Source organism: Oryx dammah, unplaced genomic scaffold (genome assembly GCF_014754425.2).
Source record: "Oryx dammah isolate SB20612 unplaced genomic scaffold, SCBI_Odam_1.1 HiC_scaffold_11, whole genome shotgun sequence".
Taxonomy (NCBI): domain Eukaryota; kingdom Metazoa; phylum Chordata; class Mammalia; order Artiodactyla; family Bovidae; genus Oryx; species Oryx dammah.
In genome coordinates, this window is record NW_024070195.1 from 11,491,797 (window position 1) to 11,519,497 (window position 27,701).

General features: G+C 41.0%; 1 protein-coding gene across 6 annotated transcripts in view; it reads right to left on the reverse strand.

Annotated features, from left to right (window-relative positions):
* ATXN1 (ataxin 1) overlaps positions 1-27,701 on the reverse strand; it is a 412,241-nt gene that overhangs the window by 224,442 nt on the left and 160,098 nt on the right. For all 6 annotated transcript variants that reach the window (XM_040249310.1, XM_040249304.1, XM_040249307.1 and 3 more), the window contains one exon: positions 19,627-19,754. The gene's annotated coding sequence lies outside the window, so the exon portion shown is untranslated. The remainder of the gene's footprint in view (positions 1-19,626; positions 19,755-27,701) is intronic.

Sequence of the window (27,701 nt, forward strand, 5' to 3'; positions counted from 1 at the left end):
AGCGCATGATTCTATTTATAGGAAACGTCTAGAACAGTCAAATCTATAAGTAAAGAAAACAGATTCCTGGTTGCCAGGAGCTGGGGGCGAAGGGTAGGAGGAAAATGGGAATTGACTGCTAATGGATATAGGGTTCCTTTTGGGGCTGATGCAAATATTCTAAAATGTATTGCAGTTAGAGAGATGCACAATTCTGTGAATGCAGTAAAAAGCACCGATTGTACAGTTTTAAAAAGACAAACGTTAGCTACATGGTTCTGGAAGCGTCCCGCTTCCCCTCGCTGAATAAAGACTCTTGGTCTTCCCTGGGTGAGAGGCCCTGATGGGCAGAGCATAGGAAAGGCAGCATTCCAGCAGTTCCCTTCCTTATGAATATCACAAGATATTGATCCTCCTCCTCCTCCAGAGACATTCTCAGGTGGGTGCCAGGGAGGTTATTTCTCTTCGCCTTTCTCTCTGCTTCTTTCAATCTTGGCTAGTGCCTTCTGTTTCCCCAGGCGCACAGTGGGTAAAAATCAATCTCTGCTTGATCTTTCACAGGCAAAAGCTTTAAGGTGGACGGGCCTTTTATACACAGGAGTTTAAAGCTCCTGAAAAATACCAAGGCGGGGGCTCTGAAGCACTGGTTTTGGTTTCTCCACACCACAAGGACAGGGTCCTTAAAAGCAACGTTTCTTCCAAATGACTTCACTGAACATCATTTTCTTTGGGAAACAAACTGCAAAGAGAAAGTATTGGAAAACCATTCCCCACCCTGCATCTGAGGTTTGATTTACATGCTAATAACTGCCTAAAAAGTGGCCTCATAATATTATTGGTTCCAGGAAACCAAGCTTTTTCATAAACGTCAACAGTGTTTTTAAGGGAACACTGATGTTAAAAAATCAGAAGGCCAGTTTACTCATTTGCAACAAAATAATCACAACAATAACAATTATTATTATTATTATTAACACTCCCACATGACTCTGAGGGTCTATGGTAATGCTGGCTTTTGTCCGCACACAGAAAAGTGTCTTTATTATTTGAATGGTTCAGGAATCAAAGATGGAAGCATTGTTCAAAGAATTTTCATGTAAACTGTCTTAAAACATAGGCTTAATAAAGCCTTTTTAAAGTCTCTTCATGTTTTGGCTTTAATGTTCACGGCTGAAGACGCAAAACAAATGATAAAGCATCCTGTCTTATAACAAGTCACTGTGGTCAACGGCATGTCAGTTGTAAAACATCAATTTCTACTGAGGCAAGCACATTAGGAAACTGTGAAGTCGCCCACTGAGCCCAATTTCCATGAAGAGGTGCCAACCCCATTATGTCTATATAATCTACAAACGCATCCAACTCCTATCAGAGCCGGAAACTTCAGGATCCTACCTGGTAGGCAGATGGGCATAGGTGTCTAGAAAGAGATAAAAGGGATTTTTTATGACACTGGAAACTAAGAGAAATTTATATAAGATTTATGTTTCAGTTCAGTTCAGTCACTCAGTCGTGTCCGACTCTCTACAACCCCATGAGTCGCAGCACACCAGGCCTCCCTGTCCATCACCAACTCCAGGAGTTCACTCAGACTCACGTCCATCAAGTTGGTGATGCCATCCAGCCATCTCATCCTCTGTCGTCCCCTTCTCCTCTTGCCTCCAATCCCTCCCAGCATCAGAGTCTTTTCCGATGAGTCAACTCTTCGCATGAGGTGGCCAAAGTACTGGAGTTTCAGCTTTAGCATCATTCCTTCCAAAGAACACCCAGGACCGATCTCCTTTAGAATGGACTGGTTGGATCTCTTTGCAGTACAAGGGACTCTCAAGAGTCTTCTCCAACACCACAGTTCAAAGGTTTAAGTTTATATAAGATTTAATAAGAATAAATCTACCATGTATCTCTAGGTATCTAGAAATCTATAAAACTGGAGATGGTCACAAAACATAAACCCATTAAACTTAACCATTTATAGTCTACATTCAGCATTCATGTTTCTGTATCCAGATATAAAAAGTACAACATTCTATTTTGCTGTTGCTTGGGTAAGGTTGAAACATTCAGATGGTACCATGTTTCCTGTGGGGTCTTAAAAAGGTGGATCCAAGAGTTCCCCCTCTGTTGGCTTTTAGAACTCAATTCCCCTAAAAACCCACTTGAATATTGGAATAACTTCTAGCTACTCTTGTAACATCATCAGCAGCATACTTACAGGAAAATATATGTCTTTCATATGTTTTGATAGTCAACGTTCAGTAAAAACCTAAGAGTATTTTATTTTAATGCCTCACTTTTATATAGTACTTCACTGTTCATAAAGTGCTTTCTTTCAGAGTCAAATGGGCTTCTTTGTACTAAACCTCAGCTTTCAGTCATTCAATTTCTATAAAATACTTTTAAAAGTATTAGTTAATTAATGAATATTTGGTGGTGGTTTAGGTACCAAGTCATGTCTGACTCTTGCGATCCCATGGACTGTAGTCCGCCAGGCTCCTCTGTCCATGGGATTCTCCAGGCAAGAATACTGGAGAAGGCTGCCATTCCCTTCTCCAGGTAATCTTCCGACCCAGGGATCTAACCTGTGTCTCCTGCATAGCACACATGTTCTTTATTGCTGAACCGCCAGGGAAGCCCAATGAACATTTAACATAAAGTTAACCTGAAATCTATGAGGAGAATTCAGGGGACAGTGACCGCAGGCTGGGGCTAGCAGAAAGATCATGACATCAAAATTATTCTCATCGTTTCAACAGAAAAGAAAAACCATCAAGAGATACAATAAAGTACGTAAACTTTAAAAGAAAACGTTTCTTGCATGGGCTGCAGTACGGTTTTAAACAGAAGGGAAAGATGGTTACACGTGACTGCTATTCACTAAATGTTAATTACGCTAGCATCAAAATTTGAGCCTGCAAGTACCAGTCAGAGTAACAGCCGAAGCAGTTTCTTAACATTGCTGGGGTGCATACATGTTCCAAGGTGGGAGGGAGACAAAGTATTCTTTTTAATATGGAAGCACTTCACCCTGAAAATTGTAACAATGACAAGCTTACACAGTCCTCAGCATTCTACCTCAGAACAGAATAGCACCCATAACATTTGTGATCATATTCTGTCAGCTGCTCTGCTAACAGTAGAAATTTTTACTTGTATATGGATAGCAAGTTCTCCAAGAAGAAGCATTTCTAAGATCAGGGTTCCACAATGCAAGAATATTTCTGTGCTCATGTTACACATACTACAGATTAGAAATAAATGGGTTTGTAATCTGCAAATGAGCTCCATGGAGCAAATAACTGATTCATCAGATATCAGTGAAAGCAAATGTAAAATCCAAGAATTATGTCTCTGTGTCGACAAACTGTAAACTGCTCAGAACTTTTATGTTAACAAGGCATTTTGTAGCGATCTGTCGGATTTCTCCCTTTATGTGTGAAACACACAAGCGAAAGAGAATTACAAACTTCGGAGTTCTTTAACCTTTACAAACCATCACAGTAATTACATTGCAAGATATTTGACAGCCCAGGGTAATATGAGAGGAGAATCCCTTTTTTCCCCCCACTTCCTTTAAATAGCTCTCAATTTTTCTACAATTTAAAGACTGCCTGAGCAAAAGACTTTCATAGCCATGAATCCCACTAAAGATAAATAGGGAGATAAAATAAAACCACTATTCCAATACACAGAATATTTAAGGCTCCTCCAAAGAAAGTATTTCTCAACACATAAAGACAGTATCAAATTTTAAGAGGAAGGCTATCAACAAAATGAAGGCAGAGAAAAGTAAACATAAGTTAACTTGACAAGCCCATATGGATAAGGCACAGATAAATGTTATCTCTGGGTTACATGCCTCATACGGGCAGTCCTCAACTTATGAATGAGTTGTGTACAGAAGGTTCATTTCTAAGTCAGTTGTTTGCAATTCCAAACTCATTTCCTCAGAGAAATGATGTTATAAATAAGGCCTGATTTTGTAGAAAGGCAAACAAGATCTAGTAAGTCCATAAGGTGGAGAAGGCAATGGCACCCCACTCCAGTACTCTTGCCTGGAAAATCTCATGGGCAGAGGAGCTTGGTGGGCTGCAGTCCATGGGGTTGCTAAGAGTCGGACATGACTGAGTGACTTCACTTTCATTTTTCACTTTCGTGCATTGGAAAAGGAAATGGCAACCCACTCCAGGGTTCTTGCCTGGAGAATCCCAGGGACGGGGGAGCCTGGTGGGCTGCCGTCCATGGGGCCGCACAGAGTCGGACATGACTGAAGTGACTTAGCAGCAGCAGCAAGGCCATAAGGTAGACAAATTCTAGTATGGACAGTTCTCAAGCAAGTTGACTCTATGCTGAACAATAGGTTCCAGAATCAGGAAGAGCTGGGGGAGAAGAAGATTTCTTCTTCCTTACCTGGAACATTCAAGTTTTTTCTGGAAGCTGCCTTTTTTATATGCTCCCTACCCCCTTCCATCTAAATGCCTAAGTAACAGAGCATGAAAATAATCTTATATAGTTAACCCTCAACTCCTCTCCCCAAGCTCCCCTTCTTGTGTCCAGTCATCTGACAATCAAAGGCCAATAAATAGTTCTGCTTAATCAACACTTGTTTCAGAGTTTTGATAGGAGATACAATCTTAGGAAAGAGGACTGGAAAATACAACCACACTCGGAGATTAAAACATGGACAGTGAGCCATATGGAAGGACTAGGGTAATCTCGGGAATTCCTTTGGAATTTAGTAATGTTAACAAGAACATGACCAGCTCCTAGGAAGCACAGATGGACAAACTAAGATAGATGCAGGTTTCTGAGCAATAGGCATAGATAAAAGCCTGGGATTGTGGAGGGGGTGCCATCTCCTAGCAGCAGCATGTACAAAGGTCCTTGCCTTTCCCTCTGAAGCCACACAACTGTCTGCTCTTCTTTTCACTGAAGATAATATCAGGGAATGTACGTTCAGATCGAGATGGTTTAAAAGAACAAGAGTCCTGATATACCGACTCGTGAGACCCTGATTCTCATACAATGGATGTGTTGTGATATCCTGCAAATAACTGGGTGTTCACTCGGGTATGTACCTAGGGTGTGGCTAGGATGGGGGCAGAGGATGATATCCTGCTCGTGAAGGTATCCAATTGAAGCAGAAGCTTGTGTTCAACAAGCTTCCCTGGCATATAGTTTGACGTTTTCCAGTTTTAGTTTCAGTTAGCTATGTCCATGGTACTAAATTCTGACCCAGGGAAAGTGAAAGAGAACCACATGTCCACTAACAAACCTCCAGTGAGAACAGTCACACTCTCTTTTCCTCCTGGCTGTTGGCCAAATAGCTGCAGAAGATGGTTAAGGTCTCCCATTGACCGTCGGGAACAGCTGAGCCATGAGATGGAAGGACTTGGGGTCTGAGAACTACTACTATGCGTGTATCTCTACCACAGGCTGTGGAATCCCCCAAGGTAACTATGCATGCGTGTGTGTTCAGTTGCTTCAGCCGTATCCAACTCTTTGAGACCCCATGGACTGTAGCCCACCAGGCTTCTCTGTCCATGGGATTCTCCAGGCTAGAATACTAGGGTGGGTTGCCATTTCCCCTCCTGCAGGGGATCCTCCCAACCCAGGGATCGAACCGGCATCTCCTGCACTGCACGTGGATTCTTTACCACTGAACCACCAGGGGAGCCCCAAGTTAACTATAACATGACTGAAAAAGAAACTCCTATTGGGTTCCTCCTTGAGGGCTGGGGTTGTATCTTACCGCAACAGCCTTGCCCTCTACACCTTCACCTTTTTGTTGCATCTCAGGAAAAGTCCTTTATGTTTGCCTACCCTGAATAATCCACTAAGTTGGTCTCCCTCCAAACTAAACGGCCCCACCCTGCTGAGATTTATATTGCTTCTAGTTTTACCTCTTCCTTCACTGTGGTCTATATATTTACACTAGAAAGTCCTCTTTTTAATTTACCTGGGGAACTGGATAAAGCAAACTTGGTAAGTCATTAACCTTACGTTGAGTGTCCTTCTAAGCCAACAGGGCTCTGAGTATCTCAGGGCCTCACCTACAGGGTCAAGTGCAGGATTTTTGCTCTTTCATTTTTCTCTTTGCTGAGAAGGCTTTTCCCTATTATTTCCAGATTTTACAAGTGGATTAGGGTCGCAGAAGTGTATGCACTGGATGGGAAAACGAGGATTATGTAATTTTTAGACAAAACTCACAGAAGTGGCATCACTCGAATTTTGTTAAAAGCAACTTGTTCATTTCATCCTCTTATTCATTTCTTCAGTTTACTTTTAATGGGAAACGGTGGGGGGGAAGACTAAAGAAGGAAAGATGAGAGTGAAAAAGGGAAAGAATTTTAACTATCCTCCACCTCTTGCTCTGTAAATATCCTCCATATTTCATTATTGAGTTGTTATAAGGTACAGTAAAACTCAAATATAAATTTAAACAGATTTGGTCTAATCCTAAAAATTGGCTTTCTAGCCTTGCTCCTTCCAACAGCAATTTTCTGGCACATTCCGCACTCATTTCTTTGTTGGGTCTCTGAAAGGCCCATGAGGTTAAACGGCCATGCCCTTCCCATTATTCTTAAGAAATAATGAATTAACCTGTGTGATATCTGTGCACCACCTCGTTGACAGGGGATGTCTTGATGGGTTTCCCCACCCTATGGAACTCCACTGAGGGTTACAGAACAAGGGTCTCGCTTGCCTTCGCCTTGCAACTTTTCTGAGAACAAGTTCAAAATGGTTCCGTGAGCTAAGCATGTGACTTCCACTTCGGCTGCCAAAAGAAAATGAGACACCCACTGCAGTAAAGGCATTCTGAGAAGGGAGGAAAACGGACTGGCATCTATGGGACTGTAGAAAGACCCACTGCACAAAGCATTTTTCTATAAACTCTTTACATAGAACCACTGACTACAATTACAATTTTGAAATAAGTTCCCTATGAAAAGTCAGTATAGGAGTTAAAAAGGACATAAAAGACTCTTTATCCTGCCAGTTAGAACATATGTGCCCCCACAGCAGGCCCATAAAGGGGACCCAGTAGTCACTTACCAGAGCGTTCTGCCATTGCCAAAAGATGCCATTTCTTTTTACATTCTCCAAAAAACATCTATTCATATTATTCAACACACTGCCATTTAAGTCATGTTTTGAATCCACCATGGGCAAACTCACATTCCATGGAGAGTTCTCATTGTTAAAAACATATGTGGAAGTTAAGTTTACATGCTGCGGGAACTTCTCTGATGGTCCAGTGGCTAAGAATCTGCACTCCCGGGGCAGGGGACACAGGTCTGATCCCTGGTCAGGGAACTAGATCCCACATGTCACAATGAAAGATTCCAAGTGTTGCAACTAAGAGCCAGCACAGCCAAATAAATATTAAAAAAAAAAAATTTCTGACACCTCCATCCTTCCCAACCCAGGCCTCAGATATATAAGCTCTCATTACCTATTTCTAACTCGTAACCTACGACCTCCATCGTTCCCAACTCCAGCCACTCTGGATATCCTGTCACCAACCGCGTGCATATGTCATGATATGGAGTCATTTCCTTTAACGAGAACTTGCAGTTCTGCATCAACCGCCCTAACAACTTCAAACTCTTCCGCAGTCTTAAGGATCCTCTGCTGCCTTTCCCAAAGCTGCCCAGTGCTCTTTCACACGGATCTCCAGCAAAAGCACACACATCACTTAGCCGCACAGGCCACCAGCATTCTCCTCTCGTGCCTCTGTCCCCGCTGTCCCTGCAACTAGAACAACTTCTCAGCATGCACCATCCGTCACGTCAACCCCTCCTCTCAAGGTGCAAATCAAGTTTTCCTTCTCTAATGAAGCTCTTGCTGGCCACTCAAATCCCAAGTCAACTTTCATTCCCCTCAACATGGACTCAGCCTAGAGCTGGCCACCTCCATCCCAGGTTGTCAGCTGGATACTGTCACGTGTGACTCTCTACTTGCTTCCTGTGGGTTGGTTTTGCACCTTCAACTAAATTTCCATAAAGATAATTTTAGACATATAGGGCCACCTGATGGGAAGGGCCGACTCACTGGAAATGACTCTGATACTGGGAAAGATGGAGGCAGGAGCAAAAGGGGGCGACAGAGGATGAGATGATTGGATGACATCACTGACTCAATGGACATGAGTTCAAGCACACTCTGGGAGATAGTGAAGGACAAGGAAGCCTGGGGTGCTGCAGTTCATGGGGTTGCATAGATTCAGACATGACTTAGCAACTGAAAAACAACAAGATACACAGAGAGCTACCAAACAGGAATGTTCCCTTTGTACCCATCACCCAGCTTCTCTTTAAGTCAACATCTCACATAACCAAAGAACAATGATCAAAACTAGAAAATGAACCTTGGTCTATTACCCCATGGACAGAGGAGCCTGGGGGACTACAGTCCACAGGGCTGCAGAGAGACCCAACTGGGCAATGGAGCACACACAGTACTGCTAACTAGACTATAGAATGTGTTAAGATGCCACCAGTTTTTCCACCAACACCTTTTCTCTGTTTCAGGATCCAGGCTCAGGTTTCACCTTACATTTAGTTGCTGTGGCTCTCTTCCAATCCGTGGCTATTCCTCAGTCCTTCCAGATCTTTAAAGAATCCTGACACTTTTGAAAAGTAGGTTTTTGATACATCAGTTGAGTCATTCATTCATTAAACAAATTATGTTTAGGGCCTTGGCTTAGGTGCTAGAGGGACAGCAACTAAAACAGTTCCTTTTTTCAAGATGTTTACAGCCTAGTTAACAGAAATTCATGTGAATGTCTATACATCTCTGATAAAAGTATTTGGAGAATACAAGTATCACCCACTTCTCAAAAGTTCACTTCATGATACTTCCTTTTTATGAAAGGCCTATATTAGCACCTATTTTTTGCTAATGGAAAGAAATCCGAAGAGGATTTTGGCTTTCACGAAAACAGGTGAAAATTGAACACAGTTGCAACACTGGTTTTGCAGCAGCGGTTAACACCCCCAGCAAAAGAGCGGCACTGCCAAGCTCCTTCCTGGGAACTGAAGTCAGCACCTCAGCATCCCGACCCCAGAGATCTGAACTGCATCTGTGCTTCCCCTCCATTTACTTTATGCAGCCGTTAGCAAGATGTGTCCTAAGGTAATAGCTTCTTCACTTTAAAGCCATTTCAGCTTACATAAGATTTTTCACAGGGGAAACTTGTATAGTGATGGGTCAAATGGTAAGACTGTAAATTTTACCTGGAGAAGAAAATGTAGGGTGACAGGTAGGCAGGAAAGGCTTGCTTAAGAAAAATAGTGTTTTGTCCTCCCTTTTACTCCACTGTTCACTTTATAAAAATAGTAGGTATATGAAATAAATAGAGACAAATACCATCACACAGTTACCAGATACACTCTGCCTCTGCATCTTCTAAACTAATTCCTAAAAATCAAACCTCAAGGACCCACTGTTTAGGAAGATCTAATGTAAACATGGACTTTTTATATAGTGACTCTGTGCTTTACTAAAAAAATTGCAAACAGTTAAGGTAAAAAAAAATTTGAGAAGCCATTTGTCTTAATCCAGTTTTCAAATCCAATTTCATAGTTTTTATTCCTTCACAGGGAATAATGAGCAAATAAGAAGCATCATCAATCAAAGACGGTCTCCCTAAGTTTCTTTACTTAATTCAATTTTCTTGTACTGCTCCGACTGCATTTTCCAAACAAAGCTGTTCTTTTCTATATGTGATAGTTCAGTCCTGCAAACATTCTCAGGAATAATAAACAAACAACCGGGGCACACTTTCTGCCACAAATTGCACTCTGCAACATTCTTTATCCAAAGCATTTTGAATTCCAAGCAAGCAGACACATTTGTATTGCAAGACCTGCACACAATAGGGAATGCCTATTTTTAGACCCTTATTGACACTTAAATCTGTTAATATTTAGCTCCTACTATTGTTCTAAAGGATGAATAAGCAAACTCTCCTGCACACACAATGTTGTATCCAGCACTTTAATTCTAATAGTAACGACTGCTAAAAGGAATTCTACTTTCACTATTTGGTATCATCCTTTCTAAATAACATCAATTGTCTTTTCCACGGGAGGGTGTAGAGAGCAGATGCACTCGTGTGCCATGTCTGTGGATATCCACACAAATGCACACATGTACACAAGTGCAAATACAAATACACTCATATGTATACAGACTGGTCCCTATGGTAATATTCACTTATAAATAGAGCTTGTCCCACACCCCCAACTTGCATGGGAATATACACAAACAGCATCTAATCCAGTTGATTTCCTTTCATTAACTTTTGTAGCAGATTAAGACAAAAAGCTTGAAAAGAGCCAAGTAGACACTTCATGGAGTCTGTGATTAAGAGACACAGAAGCTAATGAGACAGATGGGCTGCTGCATAAAGGGAATTTCAGCATGCCAGCCCATACTGCGGAGAAATTTACTGTGCTTCACCTTTTCTGTGGCAAAGTCTTCATCACTTAGCACCCTACTTATTTAACTCTTGTCCCTCTCACAGACCCCCTCTTAGTTCTGCCCAAACCTCCTGAAATGAGGATTATTAAATAAAACAAGACAACATTTTTTTTAGTCTGTTATTCAAAGTTTACTCAGAAGCAATATTTACTATAAAATCATGTGGTTTCTAGCTCAACAGAGAGTGGACAACTCTGTTAACAGAGCTAGCTGGAAAATTTTTAGAAAAATACCATAAACACAGAAAAATGAGGAGCCGAAAAAAAATTCACGTATGTTTTTAAATTATTCACAATAGATTTTTCCTCCAAGTGGTTGGTCCTCTAAGTTATTCTTGCACACACAGGGGATTACTCTCCCTATCAGCTTCTCCATAAGAATGCAGCATATTTACAAAATAACATATGCAGAGATCCTTACAACTCACCATAGAGTTCTTAAGCATTCCCACCCTTGGTCACAGCATACCTGTTAGATATAATTATCTCTGTTTCATAGATTTAAAAAAAATCTCAGATTTTTATGTGCTTCTAAATGAAACTCCATACTTTAAAATTTTCCCTATATATATATTTTAAAAGTTCTCTCTTCTCTGGTTAAATTAAAATGCCCTGGTTCCTTTAGTATCTGCTTCCTTTATTCCCTGGAATCTCCCTCTTGAGAAATCTGATGTCCTATGAACTGATGATCTGATTATTTCTACATTGACAATTCTTTCCTCTGGGCTTTAAAAAAATTGTTTTGTGCACATTGTTGAAAGTTTTTCAATTTTATCAATTTTACTATGACTTCCATGATCTTATTCTAATATTTATCACGATGGTAACTTGCACTCCTAGAAAAATCTGAAGAAGTTTCCATTTTTATCCGACTGCATTCGTCTACCAGGCTCATTTCTTGAATCTTCTTCCCAGTCACTGTTACTGCAAAGATCTTTGAATTAAATAGAAGGGCTGTCCTTTCTTTTTTTGGAGGGGGAGGGGGCTGTCCTTTCTGATCTGCAAGATCATTTTGCCTGAGCCATTTAAAAGGTGCTTTAATATAACAACTGTTCAGTGTGGTACATTCTGGTGTCATAAATACTGCACCATGATATTATCCTATGCAGGGGGCAAAAGGCGGAGGTGGCTCTAGGACAGATCTATTTAAGTGCCAACACAGCCTAATAATTAGACCACTAGGAACAGAAAGAGAAAAATCACAAGATTATAGCCCAGTGGCCTAGCAGACAAGCCCCGTCTCCGGCGGGTGTAGGAGATTATTGAGTGTGGCCACCGTTGAGCTTCTGGACCTGAAGTCTATCCTTTCTAACCCACAGAGATAATCCACCTTCGGGGCATCCCATCCTCCCTTCCTGTTGCCCAACTCCACTTTCCAGGCTTTTTTAATTGGATTATTTTGGAATCTGCTATTTCTGTCTCCCTCCTTTCCCCAAACTGTCATATAAGTGCTGCAGCTCGACTGTTACACAGCTGCCAAATTTCACTCCAGAGATGGCTGTATTTCAGTGGCAAGCGAAGTGCTCGTCCTGTGCCATCTGAATACCCGTTTAAGAGGTTCGGCATCTGGAGGGGGTTGCCTTGATGCAGGAAAGCAGTGATTTGTTTGGCTTTATTTTGTATCACCATCGCCACACTGGAGGAGCCGGTCATTCTTTAGCTCCACCTGAACATGAAGGAGGAAAAAAACCAGAAAACACTCAACACATAAACAACAAAAGCACGAAGAGAACAGAAACGGTGACTGGGGCTTTTCACAGGTTCTTTTCTACGGGGACTTCAAAGCCTTAAAACATCAAGGATGTCAGCTGACGTTCTTTTTCAGAAGTGTAAGAAGTCTCAGAGAGTAGCCCACTCACGAAACAGGTATTTCATAGAAAACTTGGAGGCAAAGCGAGTACTTTGTTCAAAGCTCCCCTGATCCCCAGACCCAGGGCGTTCCACTTGAACTTGAGTTCAGCCATAGATGCACTCAGAGGCTCACATCTCTGCCAGGGGAGCCAAACACACCCCAAGCTTATAAAGCATATGATATCAGCACTCAGTTGCTCGTTTTGTTTGGTTATATTTATTTATTTTAGCTACTTAAGAAAAATCTCTACCAGGAAAAAAACAAAAACAAAAACAAAAAAACCAAGAGTGTGAAATAGGAGGGAGAAACAACAGAGTAGAATTAGCAGTAGCAGATGCTTTAACCAGGCGCCAGGACAGAAAATGTTCTAAAAGTTTATACGCATATAATCCTCAGAGTAACCTGTCGTCGTTACTTTAAAGAAAAGAAAAATGAGAAAGAAGAGTACCCCCAAAGAGAAAGCAGGAGGCAGAGTAAATTGCCAAGTCCTAGAAACAACCTTCCCAAATTTTATTCAGACAGTAAAAATCTAAAAAAACATCACTGATGTAGTTCTCATTTAATCTAAAGAGATAATCATAATCCTTCTTGATACCGCTTGGCCTCTAGAGGCATGAGTCTTCCGTTTCTTGCTAACTCAAGAAAGTACATTATTCCCAAGAATGTCTGTATACTGCATATTTCTAAATCTTCTAATGATAATGGTTCTTTTAACAATCAATGAACAATCAATGACTCGGTATTTGAACCTTGGTGAAATGAAGCACTAATGAGTTTTGAGGGGGTCCTGAGTTAGCGGGGGAAGGGATCTAAATGATTTTCATGTTCCCTTCCATCTCTAAGGGCTTCCCTTGTGGCTCAGCTGGTAAAGAATCCGCCTGCACTGAGGGAGACCTGGGTTCGATCCCCGGGGTTGAGAAGATCGCTTGGAGAAGGGAAAGGCTACCCACTCCAGTATTCTGGCCTGGAGAATTCCATAGACTGCATAGCCCATGGGGTCGCAAAGAGTCGGACACAACTGAACTTTCACTTTCATCTTTCACTTTCCACCTCTACATGTTCTAACACCAAAGGCTATAGTAGGTAATAGTCTAGAATTTAGAAAACATATTTAAATGCTTCATCTCATTTGATAAACTCTAAAAGGAAAAAAGAGAGTAATTCAAAAAGTACCACTGAATACTGACACTCTGATATTTTTATGTTTAGTCATCACTCACACTTTGGATAGTACAGTTTGCCAACACTGAGAGCAGTGTTAGTGTATTAGAAGGAAAGAAATTTCTGCAGCATTCTACTTTAGCATCCCAACATGGAAAGCAAAAAAAAAAAAAAAAAAGGTAGGTTTTGGTATCAAACATTTTCTCATGGGTTTCACTGTCATATGACAAAATATTCTACCTCATTTCAGGAAAAGTAAAAGACTTATGTGAATGTTTGCACACTGACACAGTAAATTATATTATTTATGAGACTCTTCAAAGAATAAAATGCTTTATACAGAAGTCTGGTAAATTATTTTAGATACTCGAATACACTCCAAAATAGTTTTGAAAAGCTATGCCTACATATAAAACACTATGTACCCTGCAGTCTTCATCTCTAGGATTTTCATTTTGCCATGAAAAATATCATTAAGTGTCTCAAAGTAATTCTTTGTTGTTTAGTTGCTAAGTTGTGTCCAAACTCTTTGAGACCCCTGTCTGGCTCCTCTGTCCATGGGATTTCCCAGGTAAGAATACTGGAGTGGGTTCCTTCTCCAGGGGATCTTCTCAACCCAGGGATCAAACTGGCATCTCCTGCACTGGCAGGGGGATTCTTTACCACTGAGCCATTAGGAAAGGGTGTCTCAAAATAATACCTTTCCCCAAACTGGCTATGAGTTATGGAGACTACCTTCAACTGGAAGAAACTAGTATAGAGAAAGGAAGAACATATTTATTTTAAAAGATAATTTAGGAGAAGATCTCTATTTTAAAGATTTAATATATATCCATAGGGTTTTCTTAACCATGGAAATGGGCATTGCAAATCCCAGGGTGTGTGTTGGGGGTCTGGGTGGGTTGGGTTAGGGGATAGGATGGACAACTAAACTAAATGAACTGGGCTTGTCAAAGAAAGGAAAAGTATTTGAGTCAAATATACGGTAGAAGTTTGAGCACCAGAATAAGGTGACTAGGAAGGAAGAATACTGAGGAAAAGGGTCCCTCAATGATAGTAAATCCAAAGCCAAAAATGTAGCCTTTACCAAACCCATGTTGAAGGTCAAAGGAGATAAAATAAATCTCTGAGTGGATTTTATTATTTAAGAGACCACTAAAAGCATCCAGTAATGGAGGGAGGAAGGTAAGAAGAACCACAATCCCACAAATAAGCTGAGGGGAAGGGTACCGAAAAACCAAAGAGGCCAAGAGGTGGCAACTGGAGACTCTTGATCCAGAACTTAAACCTGTGTGAAGTTAACTAGAATTAATGGCTCTTGCCCACAGAAGGGAAAATTAATTATATCATGTGTCTCACTCTCTAAGGATGGTGGATAAGGTAAGAGCAGGGAAGTAATTAAAGTTAGAGTAAGGTTAATGTGTTCTGGGGACGATGCCACCTCAATTCTTCCTTTGAGTGACAGATGAAAAAAAGACAACCCCACCCTCCACTGTGAGCCACCCACTCCTCTGTCTCCCGTGCTTATACAGTCATAGAGTAAAACCTACCCACTTCACCGTTTGTTAAAATACAGATTATTGACAGTGTGCACTGCTTCTAAAGCAATGACAAACCTAAACAGTGTGTTGAAAAGGAGAGACATTACTCTGCAGATAAAGGTCCATATAATCAAGGCTACGGTGTTCCCAGTGGTCACTTATAGTTGTAAGAGCTGGACTGTAAAGAAAGCAGAAACACATCAAAGAACTTGATGCTTTAGAACTGTGGTGCTGGAGAAGACTCCTGAAAGTCCCTTGGACAGCAAGGAGATCAAACCAATCAATTTTAAGGGAGATAAATTCTGAATATTCACTGGAAGGACTGATGGTGAAGTTTCAGTATTTTGGTCACCTGATATGAACAGATGACTCATTGGAAAAGTCCCTGATGCTGGGAAAGATTGAGGGCAGAAGGAGAAGAGGGCATCAGAGGATGAGATGGGTGGACAGCATCACGGATGCAATGAACACGAACTTGGGCAAACTCCGGGAGATGGTGAGGGTCAGGGAGGCCTGGTGTGCTGCAGTCCATGGGATCGCAAAAAGTCGGACATGACTAGGTGACTAGACAACAACAACTATTTCTGTTACCTAAATGGAGAGACTTTTTTGCCAACAAAAGTCCATCTAGTCAAAGCTATGGATGTGAGAGTTGGACTATAAAGAAAGCTGAGCGCTGAAAAATTGATGCTTTTGAACTGTGGTGTTGGAAAAGACACTTGAGAGTCTCTTGGACTGCAAGGAGATCCAACCAGTCCATCCCAAAGGAAATCGGTCCTGAATATTCATTTGAAGGACTGATGCTAAAGCTTCAATATTTGGCCACCTGATGCAAAGAACTGACTCACTGGAAAAGACCCTGATGCTGGGAAAGATTGAGGGCAGGAGGATGAGATGGTTGGATGGCATCACTGACTCAATGGACATGAATTTGAGTAAACTCCGGGAGTTGGTGATGGACAGGGAAGCCTGGTGTGCTGCAGTCTATGGGGTCACAAAGAGTCAGACACAACTGAATAACTGAAGTGAACTGAAACTGAGAGATCAATGGCTGCAAGATTTTTATAGACCCAGACAACTGTGCATCCAAGCCAATTTTGACTCTTGTCTTCTCTCTGCATTTCCCAATCTGGTCCTGCCGTCAATAGTCACAGCCCCCTGCTGGTCCCTATCCTCTGGCTCTTTTTGCCTCTGCCTTCCAGATCAACAGGTCTTTATCCACTGGTTTCTCCAGTCTCTCATTTCAGATGCACTCTAAACCTTTTGTTTGTTTTTTTTCAATTTTTTAATTTGCTTCAAAGTTAAACCCAAGACACAGCGATGTCATAAGAAATCCATTAAGAAACATTTTTCTAGGTTGAACACCTGTTGCCCCAACAGAGTGTGCACCTGTTAATTACTTTCATTTTAGAATCACTGCTGCCTCACCACTATACCAACACCACCTAAACTGTATGTGTGATGTTCCCAATATTCTCACTGATACCGTAACTTCACTAACTGCAAAAGTTTTCTGGCATAACTTGTCACTTGAATTCTTTGGCTACTTTTGAAGATGAAGTCCAAAGAACTCTTAAATGATTCTCCTTTGGAAGAAGCTATTTCACTGGTATTAGCAACTAGCAACTGGTCCAAGCCTCCTTTCTGAATGGTCCAGATCACCTCCCCTCTTCACCCAAACCAGGTTCAGATGCCATCAACTCCATCCGGCAGGTCCCGTGCCCACATTCTTCCATTCCGTATCTCCAGTGCTTAGAACTCTGCTAGTACCTGTGTGTGTGTACACGCGTGTGCTCAGTCACTCAGTCATGTCCAGCTCTTTGCAGCCCCATGGACTGTAGCCCGCCAAGTTTCTCTGTGCATGGAGATTTCCAGGCAGGAATACTGGATTGGGGTGCCATTTCCTCCTCCAGGAGATCTTTCCAACCCAGGGATGGAACCCGCTTCTCTTGTACCTCTTGCATTGGCAGGAGGGCTCTTTCCCACTAGCTCCACCACCCAGTAGCCCCCAAAGAGGTATTTGAATGAATACATGAAGGATGAATGACTAAATGAGACCAGGATTGAAAGGTATCATCTCAAATTTCTTTCAGTTCAAAACTTGTGCTCTCGCTCTGCACTGGCAAAGTCTGAAGGCACCCCCAAAGGCCCTATGGGACTCTGTGGATTGAGTTTTCAACAATGATTTGGCCTGGCCTTGCAGGGAAGTGTCTCACATGACTGCAAAAACGGTTTGGTTATGGAGGCAACCCCAGCTGCTGTGAAACATGGTTAAATATTCCCACTCTTCCATCTCCCTAGAGAAATTCATCCGTAAGCCCCTAATAATCAACGTGTCTGCATTTCTGCACAGCAGCCAGCAAGGCACAGCGAGAGCATCCTTTCTTCCTTTCTGTCTGAGTCCCTGTTGCTTCTGTAATTGGGGAGGAATTGAATGCTCTCCAAATACCAAACCTCCCATATGGCAGCTTTACCACGTCCTTGCTGCCGAGATGCATGGCCGTGCTACCTCCGCTCGCTGGAGTCTGGCAGGACACGATGCACTCCTTTCTCGACCTATATTTGCTGACACATTTGTTGTCCTCTCTCCCTTTATGAACTTATTAATTTTGTTGGGATAACATATGTATGTGCATAAATACAAGTTTTGTTTTCTTAGGTGTCCTCATAATCATTTGGAGGAGAATAATTTATGGCCCACTAAAGAGGAGTTCTTAAGCTAGACTGTCTTAATTAGGAATTCAGATGTTCCTCTCTTTACTGAAAAATACAGAGCTGTGCAAATGAGACTGGAAACCTGGGCCAAAACAAATGTACATACACAGGACTTGCGGAGTCCCCGGTGAAAAGCATTAGCTTTCCCGAAGCCAGACCAGTCCCCGTGGGCTTGTCTCCTTAATCCCAAATCTCACTCTGCCTCTTTTTCCCTTCTATGTTTCAGCCTTGTGATGTGCCTCAGGGGCTGAGGGACTCGCACCTCCATAGTTTTCTCTTGTGCGCTTATGAACAATAAAGTATATATTTCCTAAGAAGTATACATTTCCTAAGACCTTCTTCCTTCCTAAGAAGGTCTCTGATTCTACCTTCTCTTGCATTTTTTTTAAGTGAAAGGAAGCTTATTTAATACCACTGAGGGAATAAGATAAGCCTAGCATGGCAGCTTGCATATGTGGAGCTCAATGGTTGGGGATTCAGTGCAGCTCTAAGAGGCCAGAAAGTCAGCCTGACCCAAGGTCCTCGCTGTATCTCAGGAGCAAGGCAGTCCAGGGAGCGGGAGGGGGATTTGAGGCTCTGCTCTCACATAAGGGTTGCTCCAGGGACCCACTGGCCAGGTGCCATAGCTGTTCTGAGACTTCAGAGCTTTGTGGGAAATGGCGGTCTGACATGAAGACTTTAGTCAGCCCGTTTCTCCAGACCTAGGATTACTCCATGAATTCTAATTAAGACCATTTGGAAATATACTATACCCTTTCTGCATCCCAGAGGAGGATGAAACAAGAGAGGAAGAAGGAAAAAAAAACAATTTTACAGGAATCGAATTACGCTACGGTTACTGTCATACTTTGCTTTTTTTTTTTTTACTTTGATCATGACCATTTTCTCATAGCATTACTCTTTTGGAATAGGACTCAAATGATTTCATGCTTCTTGATTTAGTCTTATTTCTCAAATGTCAACTATTGGTTAAGTTTCAAGCATGCTACTATCTACAGAAGAAAGGTCCTTCAAAATGGTATGATTTACAAATAATGCACTGCCCCACCCCCAAAAAAATAACCCAACATGTGGAAAGACACCGGTTCTCATAATCAACTGGCAAATATTCTTCCTTTTTACAAATTCCGGACACTGGCAAAATTTTATGGAAGTAGGTCTCTCCTACACTGCACCTCTGGAAATATAAACTGGTATGACTTTATTGGAAAGTAATTTGGCAACAAGTGTCAAGAGTCTTAAAACTTGAAAATGCTTAAATTCAGAAATTTACTGCTAAGGAACTATCCCAAGGAAACCATCAATAATGGCAACTAACATAAAGCCATAAGAACATTCTTGGTAGCATAAAGGCCAAAAAAAAAAAAAAAAAAGAAAGAAAGAAATAACTTAAATGTCCAACTAGAGGGGATCAATTAAATAACTTTAGGATATGTATTCAATGGTATACTATATAATCACTAAAATCGTATTGTAGATAAATAACTTGCTATGAAAAGATATGCATCACTGCACTGTGAAGAGAAACAAAAAGATTATATAACAGCGTATATTGCATTGCTCCCTTAGACCATCTGGATGGGACATGGTCTCTGTAGCTGAACTGATAAACACAATCGCCAGTTACCCCCTTTCTTATTAATGCCTTGTCATCATCCTAGCCGATGATCTCAAAATAAGTAGCAGTTAATTTCTTTCCCAAAAAGCAAGAGGTCCGCTTTTATAAAGAGATGGAGAGGTGGAGAACATAAGAATCTACAGATGCATGCTTGTTTTGTGTGTGTGTGTGTGTGTGTGTGCATGCGAATAGGTATGTAAGCATCCCCACGACTACCTTGGATCTTTTACAATGAAATGAGAGCTATTTTTGGTTAAAGATGCCAGATATATTTACCTGTACATGTGCTTTCATCACAAGGGAGAGTCCTAAGCAGTCAGTTCCTTCCCATCAGATCTTCTCTGACAGATTTTGCTTGAGCAGAAGGGGAGGCAGCAGAGAAAGTCAATGTGAAAAGCCTAGACCTGTAATTATAAAAACAACATTCCCACTGAGTTAGGCCGTTTTCTGCAGTCTTCATTCACATGAGCTGAATTCTCATAAAAGAGAAACATATTTGCATAATCTCTCTCGCCCTCTTTCACACACACACACACACACACACACACACACACACATACCACAGTTCTTAATTCAGAATGCCAAAAACTCAGCGAGCAGACCCATGGCAGGTCCTCGGCTTCTGCTGAGGGATTGCTTCCCACCGCATCTCCTGACCTTAGGAACAATACCGTCAAAACACTCTTTTCCTTCCCCTCCTTTTCTGCCTATTGATCTCAAGACTTCAGAGAAATGAGAAACAATTATTCTGCAAAAAATGTCATAAACATTACTGAATCTGATGCTCTCTGAGATTTTTTTCCTAACCACAGAGGTAAGCAAGTTCGATACATGTATTTACATAGAAGCCTGACTTTCACTTTCAAAATGGAACAGTGCCTCTCTGTTGATGACTCAGGTGAAGCCTGGAATCACTGATCATCAAAATCATCATGGACATTATTGAACACTGACTATATTCCTGGCACCCCACTCCACCACACCCTGTGAAGTAGTGAAAAATCATTATTACCTGTTATTGACAAGAAAACTGGGCATTTGTATGGCTAACAGATGTTAAAGGCAGTATTTTAAGCCACTATCTTTCACACAAAGCCATGCTCATACTTTCAGTGCTATAGATTTTTCCCAAACTGATCTAACTATCAACACTCTTGTACTTACTATAAACACATCAAGTATTAATTCAACATCACCTTATTTTTCCCCAGAGTTGACATGTCACCTAAGTTTTAGCATTACGAACTCTTTTTGGATTGGACTGTCCTTTGATCTTAGTTTCCAAGCAAAATCGAAATCAACATGTTCCTATTTCCATCAGGAGTAAATTCATAGTTATTTCAATCAATTTAAAACGTCAATCAATCCTAAATCCAGATGCCAAAACACTAAGGAAAAACCTAAAATCTAAGTCCTACCCAAATGACTAAATGACTAAATTTTATTAGAAAGAAGGCAGATAATAAAATCAAGAGCCATATGTGAATTCCTCATTTAAAATATGGAAGTAAAGACAGGAATTTCTATACATTATGCCTATAGAATAAAAATAAAACATTTTAACATTTTAACCTATTTACAAATTCTACCTACTGTAGGTCTTACAATGACTGTGCACAAAATAGAGATGAGCGTATCAAGAAACCAACATAGTTATTTATGGGTCACATATTAATTTCCCTTTCGTACCTATGAACGTTTGCAGTTGCTTGCGCTATTCTGGTTATGCCCCTGTGCCTTTGCACATGCCCCGCCCTCTGATTATCATACCTTTCCCCTCTTGCCAACTAGAAAATGCCTACTCATTCTTCAAGGCCAACCTCCAATCTCAATCCCTTTTGATGACTTATCCGTCCTTCCCTGATGTTTTCCGGAGATCCAAGCAGAGTGGATTCTGCCCTCTCCTGTGTTTCCTTAGCAATGGTACCAGTGGAACCTTAACATCTTCCTTTTTCAAACTATACCCCATATCCAACCATCCAATCATTGAATCCACCACCCTTCCCTTCTCCCCTGACCACCACCTCTGCTCCAGGCTGCCCACCATCACGATTCATCTGGACTATTCCACTGGCCTCCCAAGTGGTCTCCCTGCTCCCACCCCACCCCCCTACAGCCCATCCTCAGAGATTGCCTAACGCATGGCAATGGCTTTCTACTGAGCTTGGATTCTGACCATGGCCCCCAGGGCCCAGGTGGTCCAGCCATTGCATTATTTTCTAGCCTGCATGCAACTCTCCTGGCTTACTTTTAATTCCTGGGAAGTACCTTGCTTTCCTAGATCTCAGGGTCTTTGCACATGCCCTCTTCCTTGCTCAGTTCAGTTCAGTTCAGTCGCTCAGTCGTGTCCGACTCTTTGCAACCCCATGAATCGCAGCACGCCAGGCCTCCCTGTCCATCACCAACTCCCGGAGTTCACTCAGACTCACATCCATCGAGTCAGTGAAGCCATCCAGCCATCTCATCCGCAGTCGTCCCCTTCTCCTCCTGCCCCCAATCCCTCCCAGCATCAGAGTCTTTTCCAATGAGTCAACTCTTCGCATGAGGTGGCCAAAGTACTGGAGTTTCAGCTTTAGCATCATTCCTTCCAAAGAAATCCCAGGGCCGATCTCCTTCAGAATGGACTGTTTGGATCTCCTTGCAGTCCAAGGGTTTCTCAAGAGTCTTCTCCAACACCACAGTTCAAACGCATCAATTCTTCAGTGCTCAGCCCTCTTCACAGTCCAACTCTCACATCCATACATGACCACAGGAAAAACCAGAGCCTTGACTAGATGGACCTCAAATCATGCATATTCTTCACCAAATAACCGTGTATCTTCCCTCCTTTGGCTCAGTCCTTTTTTCCTCAGAGGTGCCTTTCCTCACCTCCTCGGCCAGCTCACTGCCCCCTTCCTGTTGTTCAGTTGCTAAGCCGTCCGGGCTCTTTGAGACCCCACGCACTGCAGCACACCAGGCTCCTCTGTCCTCCAGTATCTCCCAGAATTTGCTCAGATTCATGTCCATTGAGTTGGTGATGCCATCTAACCATCTCATCCTCTGCAGCCCCCTTCTCCTTTTGCCTTCGATCTTTCCTAGCATCAGGGATCAGTACCAGTAGCCCTAACTACATACTTTACAGAATCACTCTCTCCTTGGTTATACTGATCACATTTGTAATTTTACTTTTTAAATTTTTAACTAAAAATTTAAACTTAATTTAATTTAATTAAAATTAATTTTTACTAATTTAGTAAATTGTTAAATTCACTGATGAATGGTTGTTTCCCTCACCAATTAGTAAGTTCCAGGAAGGCACAACTGTATAAGTTCTTGCCCATGCTTTTATCCTATTTCAACACAATGCTGCGTACATTATAGGCATTTACTAAAAATCTGCTGAATCCTCTGTCCTCCACTGTCTCCCAGAGTCTGCTGAAATTCATGCCCAATAACACATTGTACCAACTCTTGTTAAAGCAATTATCATATTTTCTTGTACTTGTGTCTTAAGCAAGTTCATCACTCCCAGGACACTGTTGAGTCCCTTAAAGGCAAGAGGGGGTAGGTACTGCCTCGTTCCACTCTCCCCATGAGTTTAGCACAGCAGCCTGGCACATAGATATTCAATAAATAAGTATCTGTTGAATGAACAAAAGAAAATGTGTGTGTGTGTGTGTGTGTTCAGTCATATCTGACTCTTTGCAACCCTACGGGCTATAGCCTGCCAGGCTCCTCTGTCCATGAGATTTTCTGAGCAAGAATACTGGAGTAGGTTGCCATGCCCTCCTCCAAGGGATCTTCCCAACCCAGTCTCATGTCTCCTGCATTGGCGGGCGGGTTCTTTACCACTAGGGCCACCTGGAAGCCCCATATGTACATATACATATATGTGCATATATAATACATATATATGAAAAATGTGTGAAACTGCAGGCTTGCATATTTTAAATACACTATTGATACAGTATATTTAAAGTATTATTATATGTTCTGATGAACAATGGTTACAAATTCATCTGTAAAATGGGCATAAAAACACTCACATAGTAGTTGGGAAAAAATATAAGTAAAAATTTTATATCTATATCTATATATAGATATAAAATATGTGTAAAGCTCCAGAGCTTTTTAATTTTAAATATTATCATACATTTTATATATATATATATATATATATAGAGAGAGAGAGAGAGAGAGAGGGAAATGGCAACTCACTCCAGTAATCTTGCTTGGAAAATCCCATGGACAGAGGAACCTGGCAACCTGGCAGGCTACATTCCATGAAGTCGGACATGACTGAAGTGACTAAGCAGCATATATTACAGACATATGAGTAAAATATTTGGCACTGAGTTCAGAATACTGGAAGCACTTTATGGACATTATCATTAGGGCAACCAAGTTGAATTTCATGCTTCAAATTTAACAGTGTTACTTGCTAACATTTTTTCCTATTAAAACATTAATTAGCATTAGCATCTCCATAAGGCCATAGAGAGATTATCAAGAGGCCCTCAGTAAACTGAGGATAAAGGAGAGTTTTACTGTCTGCAGCTGAAGGGCCAGTATTGTTTCAGTAATCTGCAATGTATGTGCAGAGGTACAGATACTCCAAGAGAAAAGAAGTATGTCTGTCAAAAAGTTATCTAGAAAACCTAAATGACAGAAACAACAAATATTATCATTCAAGTACTATAAATATTTAGCTGAAATAATTAGAAACACTTACTGTGAATTATTTCTTTTGCTAAAAAAAACCAAGAAAGTGATACATATTCATCTATTTCTTTTAATTACTAAACAGATTTTATAAATATTATGTATTTGTCTAATGAATACACCATAAATGTTCATGCTATTCTGGTTTAGAATTGCTAAAATTTAACAGATTATGCAAAGAAGGGAAAAGAAGCAAGAAAATTTTGCAACTGTTTTCTTTGGGCGGGGTGGGGGTGGTGCGGAATAACATAAGAACAAACTATTTACAAATGCTACCAGTACACAGTTGAGCAGAATGTACTGGTAACAGTTTATTCTACAAAGCAAACTTATAATTTAGTCTTATATTGCTCTTTCTGTTGCATACTGGTTGAATTTAAATAATAAATACTATTTTATATATACTGTGTGCTACTGAAATATAAAGTACTATCATTGTGTTTTGAGATTTCTATTCTCAATTCATTTTTATCTCCGTGATAAATAATAAAATTCAAAGCAAGTCAGATTTCTAATTGTGGCTTACCCATCTTCTGAGAAGTAATAGAGTTACAGACGGGAAATGTTATAAAAATGCTAACTTCCTTTTTTATTGAAATACAGTGGATTTACAATGTTGTGTTAGTTTCAGATGTACAACAAAGTGATTCATTTACACACATACATATACATATCTTTTTCAGATTCTTTTCCATCACTGGTTATTACACAATAATGAATATAGTTCCCATTGCTATACAGTAGATCTTTATTATCTATTTTCTATATAGGAGTATGTATCTGTTAACCCCAAACTCTAATTTATATGTATTTATCTAAACAGTAAACTACCTACATTTACTTAAATGCTAAGTTCCTAATTGTTTTACCAGTAGGATTTTAAACTGAGTTATAATTCTACTCATTGGCTATAACTATCAACCAGTTTAATATGATACAAATCTAGTGTACCTTGCAACATAATTAAGATGAAAAAGTAGGACAGATAAATTTAGCAAAAGAAACCAAAGTCTTAAATCTACTTAGACTATTTTTCTCTGAATTTCTGAATAATTTCATTATTGTGATGCTTGTGTTAGTGTCATAAAATCTAGTGAAATCTTAGGAATTTACAAGGCAAAATTTCTTTTTACTTATACTGGTCCTTTAATTGGGAATGCCCTTCTTATTCATTCAAATGTTACTTTTCCTTTAAGATTCAGCTCAGATATCACCTCCTTGGTGACACGCTTCCACATATACTGTATTTGTCCTACCAAGTAATGAATGATCTGTGTCCCTCTCTAGACTCTGAGATGCTTAAGAGTCACTGATCAGGTCTCGAATTTTTCACAACAACCTGCACAGTCCTCTGCACATAAAAATTCTCAGAAAAGACTGGTTCGATGTGTCAATGAATGCACGCATCCAGATACTCTTAAGACTATGGTGAAAATGTCTCTACATTGTGATCTGAAGTTAGAGGTTAAAGTAAAAAGAAAAAAAATTCACTTTTAGTGAAATGAAACTTTAAGCATTTTCACTTCCAGATGCATCAGCATCACATAAAAGCTGTTGGAACTATTTTAGAAAATAGATATTCTGCACATTTTCCCGTCTGAGAATCGGTCTGAAAAATACCAAGCTACACAGGGGGCCTCTGGGTGTTCTCAGGACAAACGTTCAGCTGAGTACTGATTCCACACACTCGTTTAATGGAAATCCAGAGGAAAACTCAACATCCACCACGCCTGCCCGTCACGCACTACTCCTCTATGCAGCCGCTCCAGAGTAAGGCAGGGGCGGGGGCGGGGGCGGGGAGAGAGAGGTTCCCTGGAGACGTCTGTCCTCCCCTCCCAAGACCAGCTAGCACTTGATGCATTCGAGCAGGAGAGAACTTAGGCGATCAGAGAAGCACCACACCCGGCCTGATGGACATTTTCCACTTTCATGGTCATTCTTACTCCCGCATGGATCAATTTCTCACATATCCCCTTTTAATTTTTCAAGACTGAGCCTTTGCAAATATCTGCCTGGCTGCATTACCTAAGACATCATCGTACGCATACCAAGTCCGACCTCACTCAAGGCTAGTTCTGCTCTGAAAAGCACAGTGGGCAGCAAAAGAACAAGTTCCTCCTAACAAGGATCCAGGCTGATCATCCACATTCGGAACCATTCGTCACCATTGGGACAGTAACTAAGGATTTTCCAGGAGGTCACGCCAAACCTCCCTTAATGGGTTCCCTTTTCTCCATGGCCCAAGATTTTCTAGGCATTTCGAAGGAAGAGGAGCAGAAGGCTTCTGTCAGCCTCATCTTATATCCTCAGCCAGCCAAAACAACCCCAGGGATTTCCCTGTCGGACCACATCTTTTAAGCACCCCATGTGATGTCAAAACACTGTGGATGATGAAAAGGGACTAGATATAAAATGGGTAAAATATGGGAGCAACAGAGAGATTTCTCACTTATGTTACCACCTTAAAAAATCTGTATTTTCCAAAGGTAATAATGTGCAACAGGATGACTGAAGTTCACACTACTGTATGACGTAGATGAAACCTGAGAGTAAATCCTCAGAGTTCTCATCACTAGGTCAAAAAACTTTTTTTTTCTCTTTTTCGTTTTTGTGTCTATATGAGATGATGATTGTTAACTAAACACCGTGGTAATCATTCCACGATACACGTACAGTCAAACCATTATGCTATACACCCTAAACATACATACTGCTGAAAGTCAACTATATCGCCAAAAGCTGGAAAATAATGTTTAATCCCCCCTATCTTTTGTATTATGCAAACTGTGGAACCCACCTGGTTAGGGAACTGGATCCCACAGGCTGCAACTAAAGATCTGGCATACCACAAAGAAGATGGAAGATCCTGAGTACACCAACTAAGACCAGCAAAGTCAGAAAAATAATTTTTACTTTCCTTTTTTTGCTTTACAGTGTTGTGTCAGTTTCTGCCATCTGTCAGTATGAATCAGCCACAGGTATACCTATGTCCCCTCCCTCTTGAGACTCCCTCCCATCTCCCATCCCATTCTAACCCTCTAGGTTGTCACAATGCACCAGTCTGAACTCCCTGAGTGATACAGCAAATTTCTATCAGCTCTCTATTTTACATATGGTAACGAATGTTTCCAGGCTACTCTCTCCATTCATCCCGCCCCATCCTTCCCCCACGGTGTCCACACATCAGTTCTCTATGTCGACGTCTCCATTGCTGCCCTGAAAATAGTTCATTGGTGCCACCATTCTAGATTTCATACCTATGTGTTAATATACGATACTTGTTTTTCTCTGACTTATTTCACTCTGTACAACAAGCTCTAGGTTCATCCACCCATTAGAAACGACTCAAATACATTTCTTTGTATGACTGAGTAATATTCCACTGTGTATACATGTGCCATAGCTTCTTTACTCCTTCATCTGTTAATGGATGTCTAGGTTGCTTCCATGTCCTGGCTATTGTAAACAGTGCTGCACTGAATATTGGGGTACATGTGTATTTTTCAATTATGGTTTCCTCAGGGTATAAGCCCAGTAGTGGGATTATTGGGTCATATGGTAATCTTGGGCTTCCCTGGTGGCTCAGAATGTAAAGAATCCACCTGCAATGCAGGAGACCTGGGTTTGACCTCTGAGTTGGAAAGATCCCC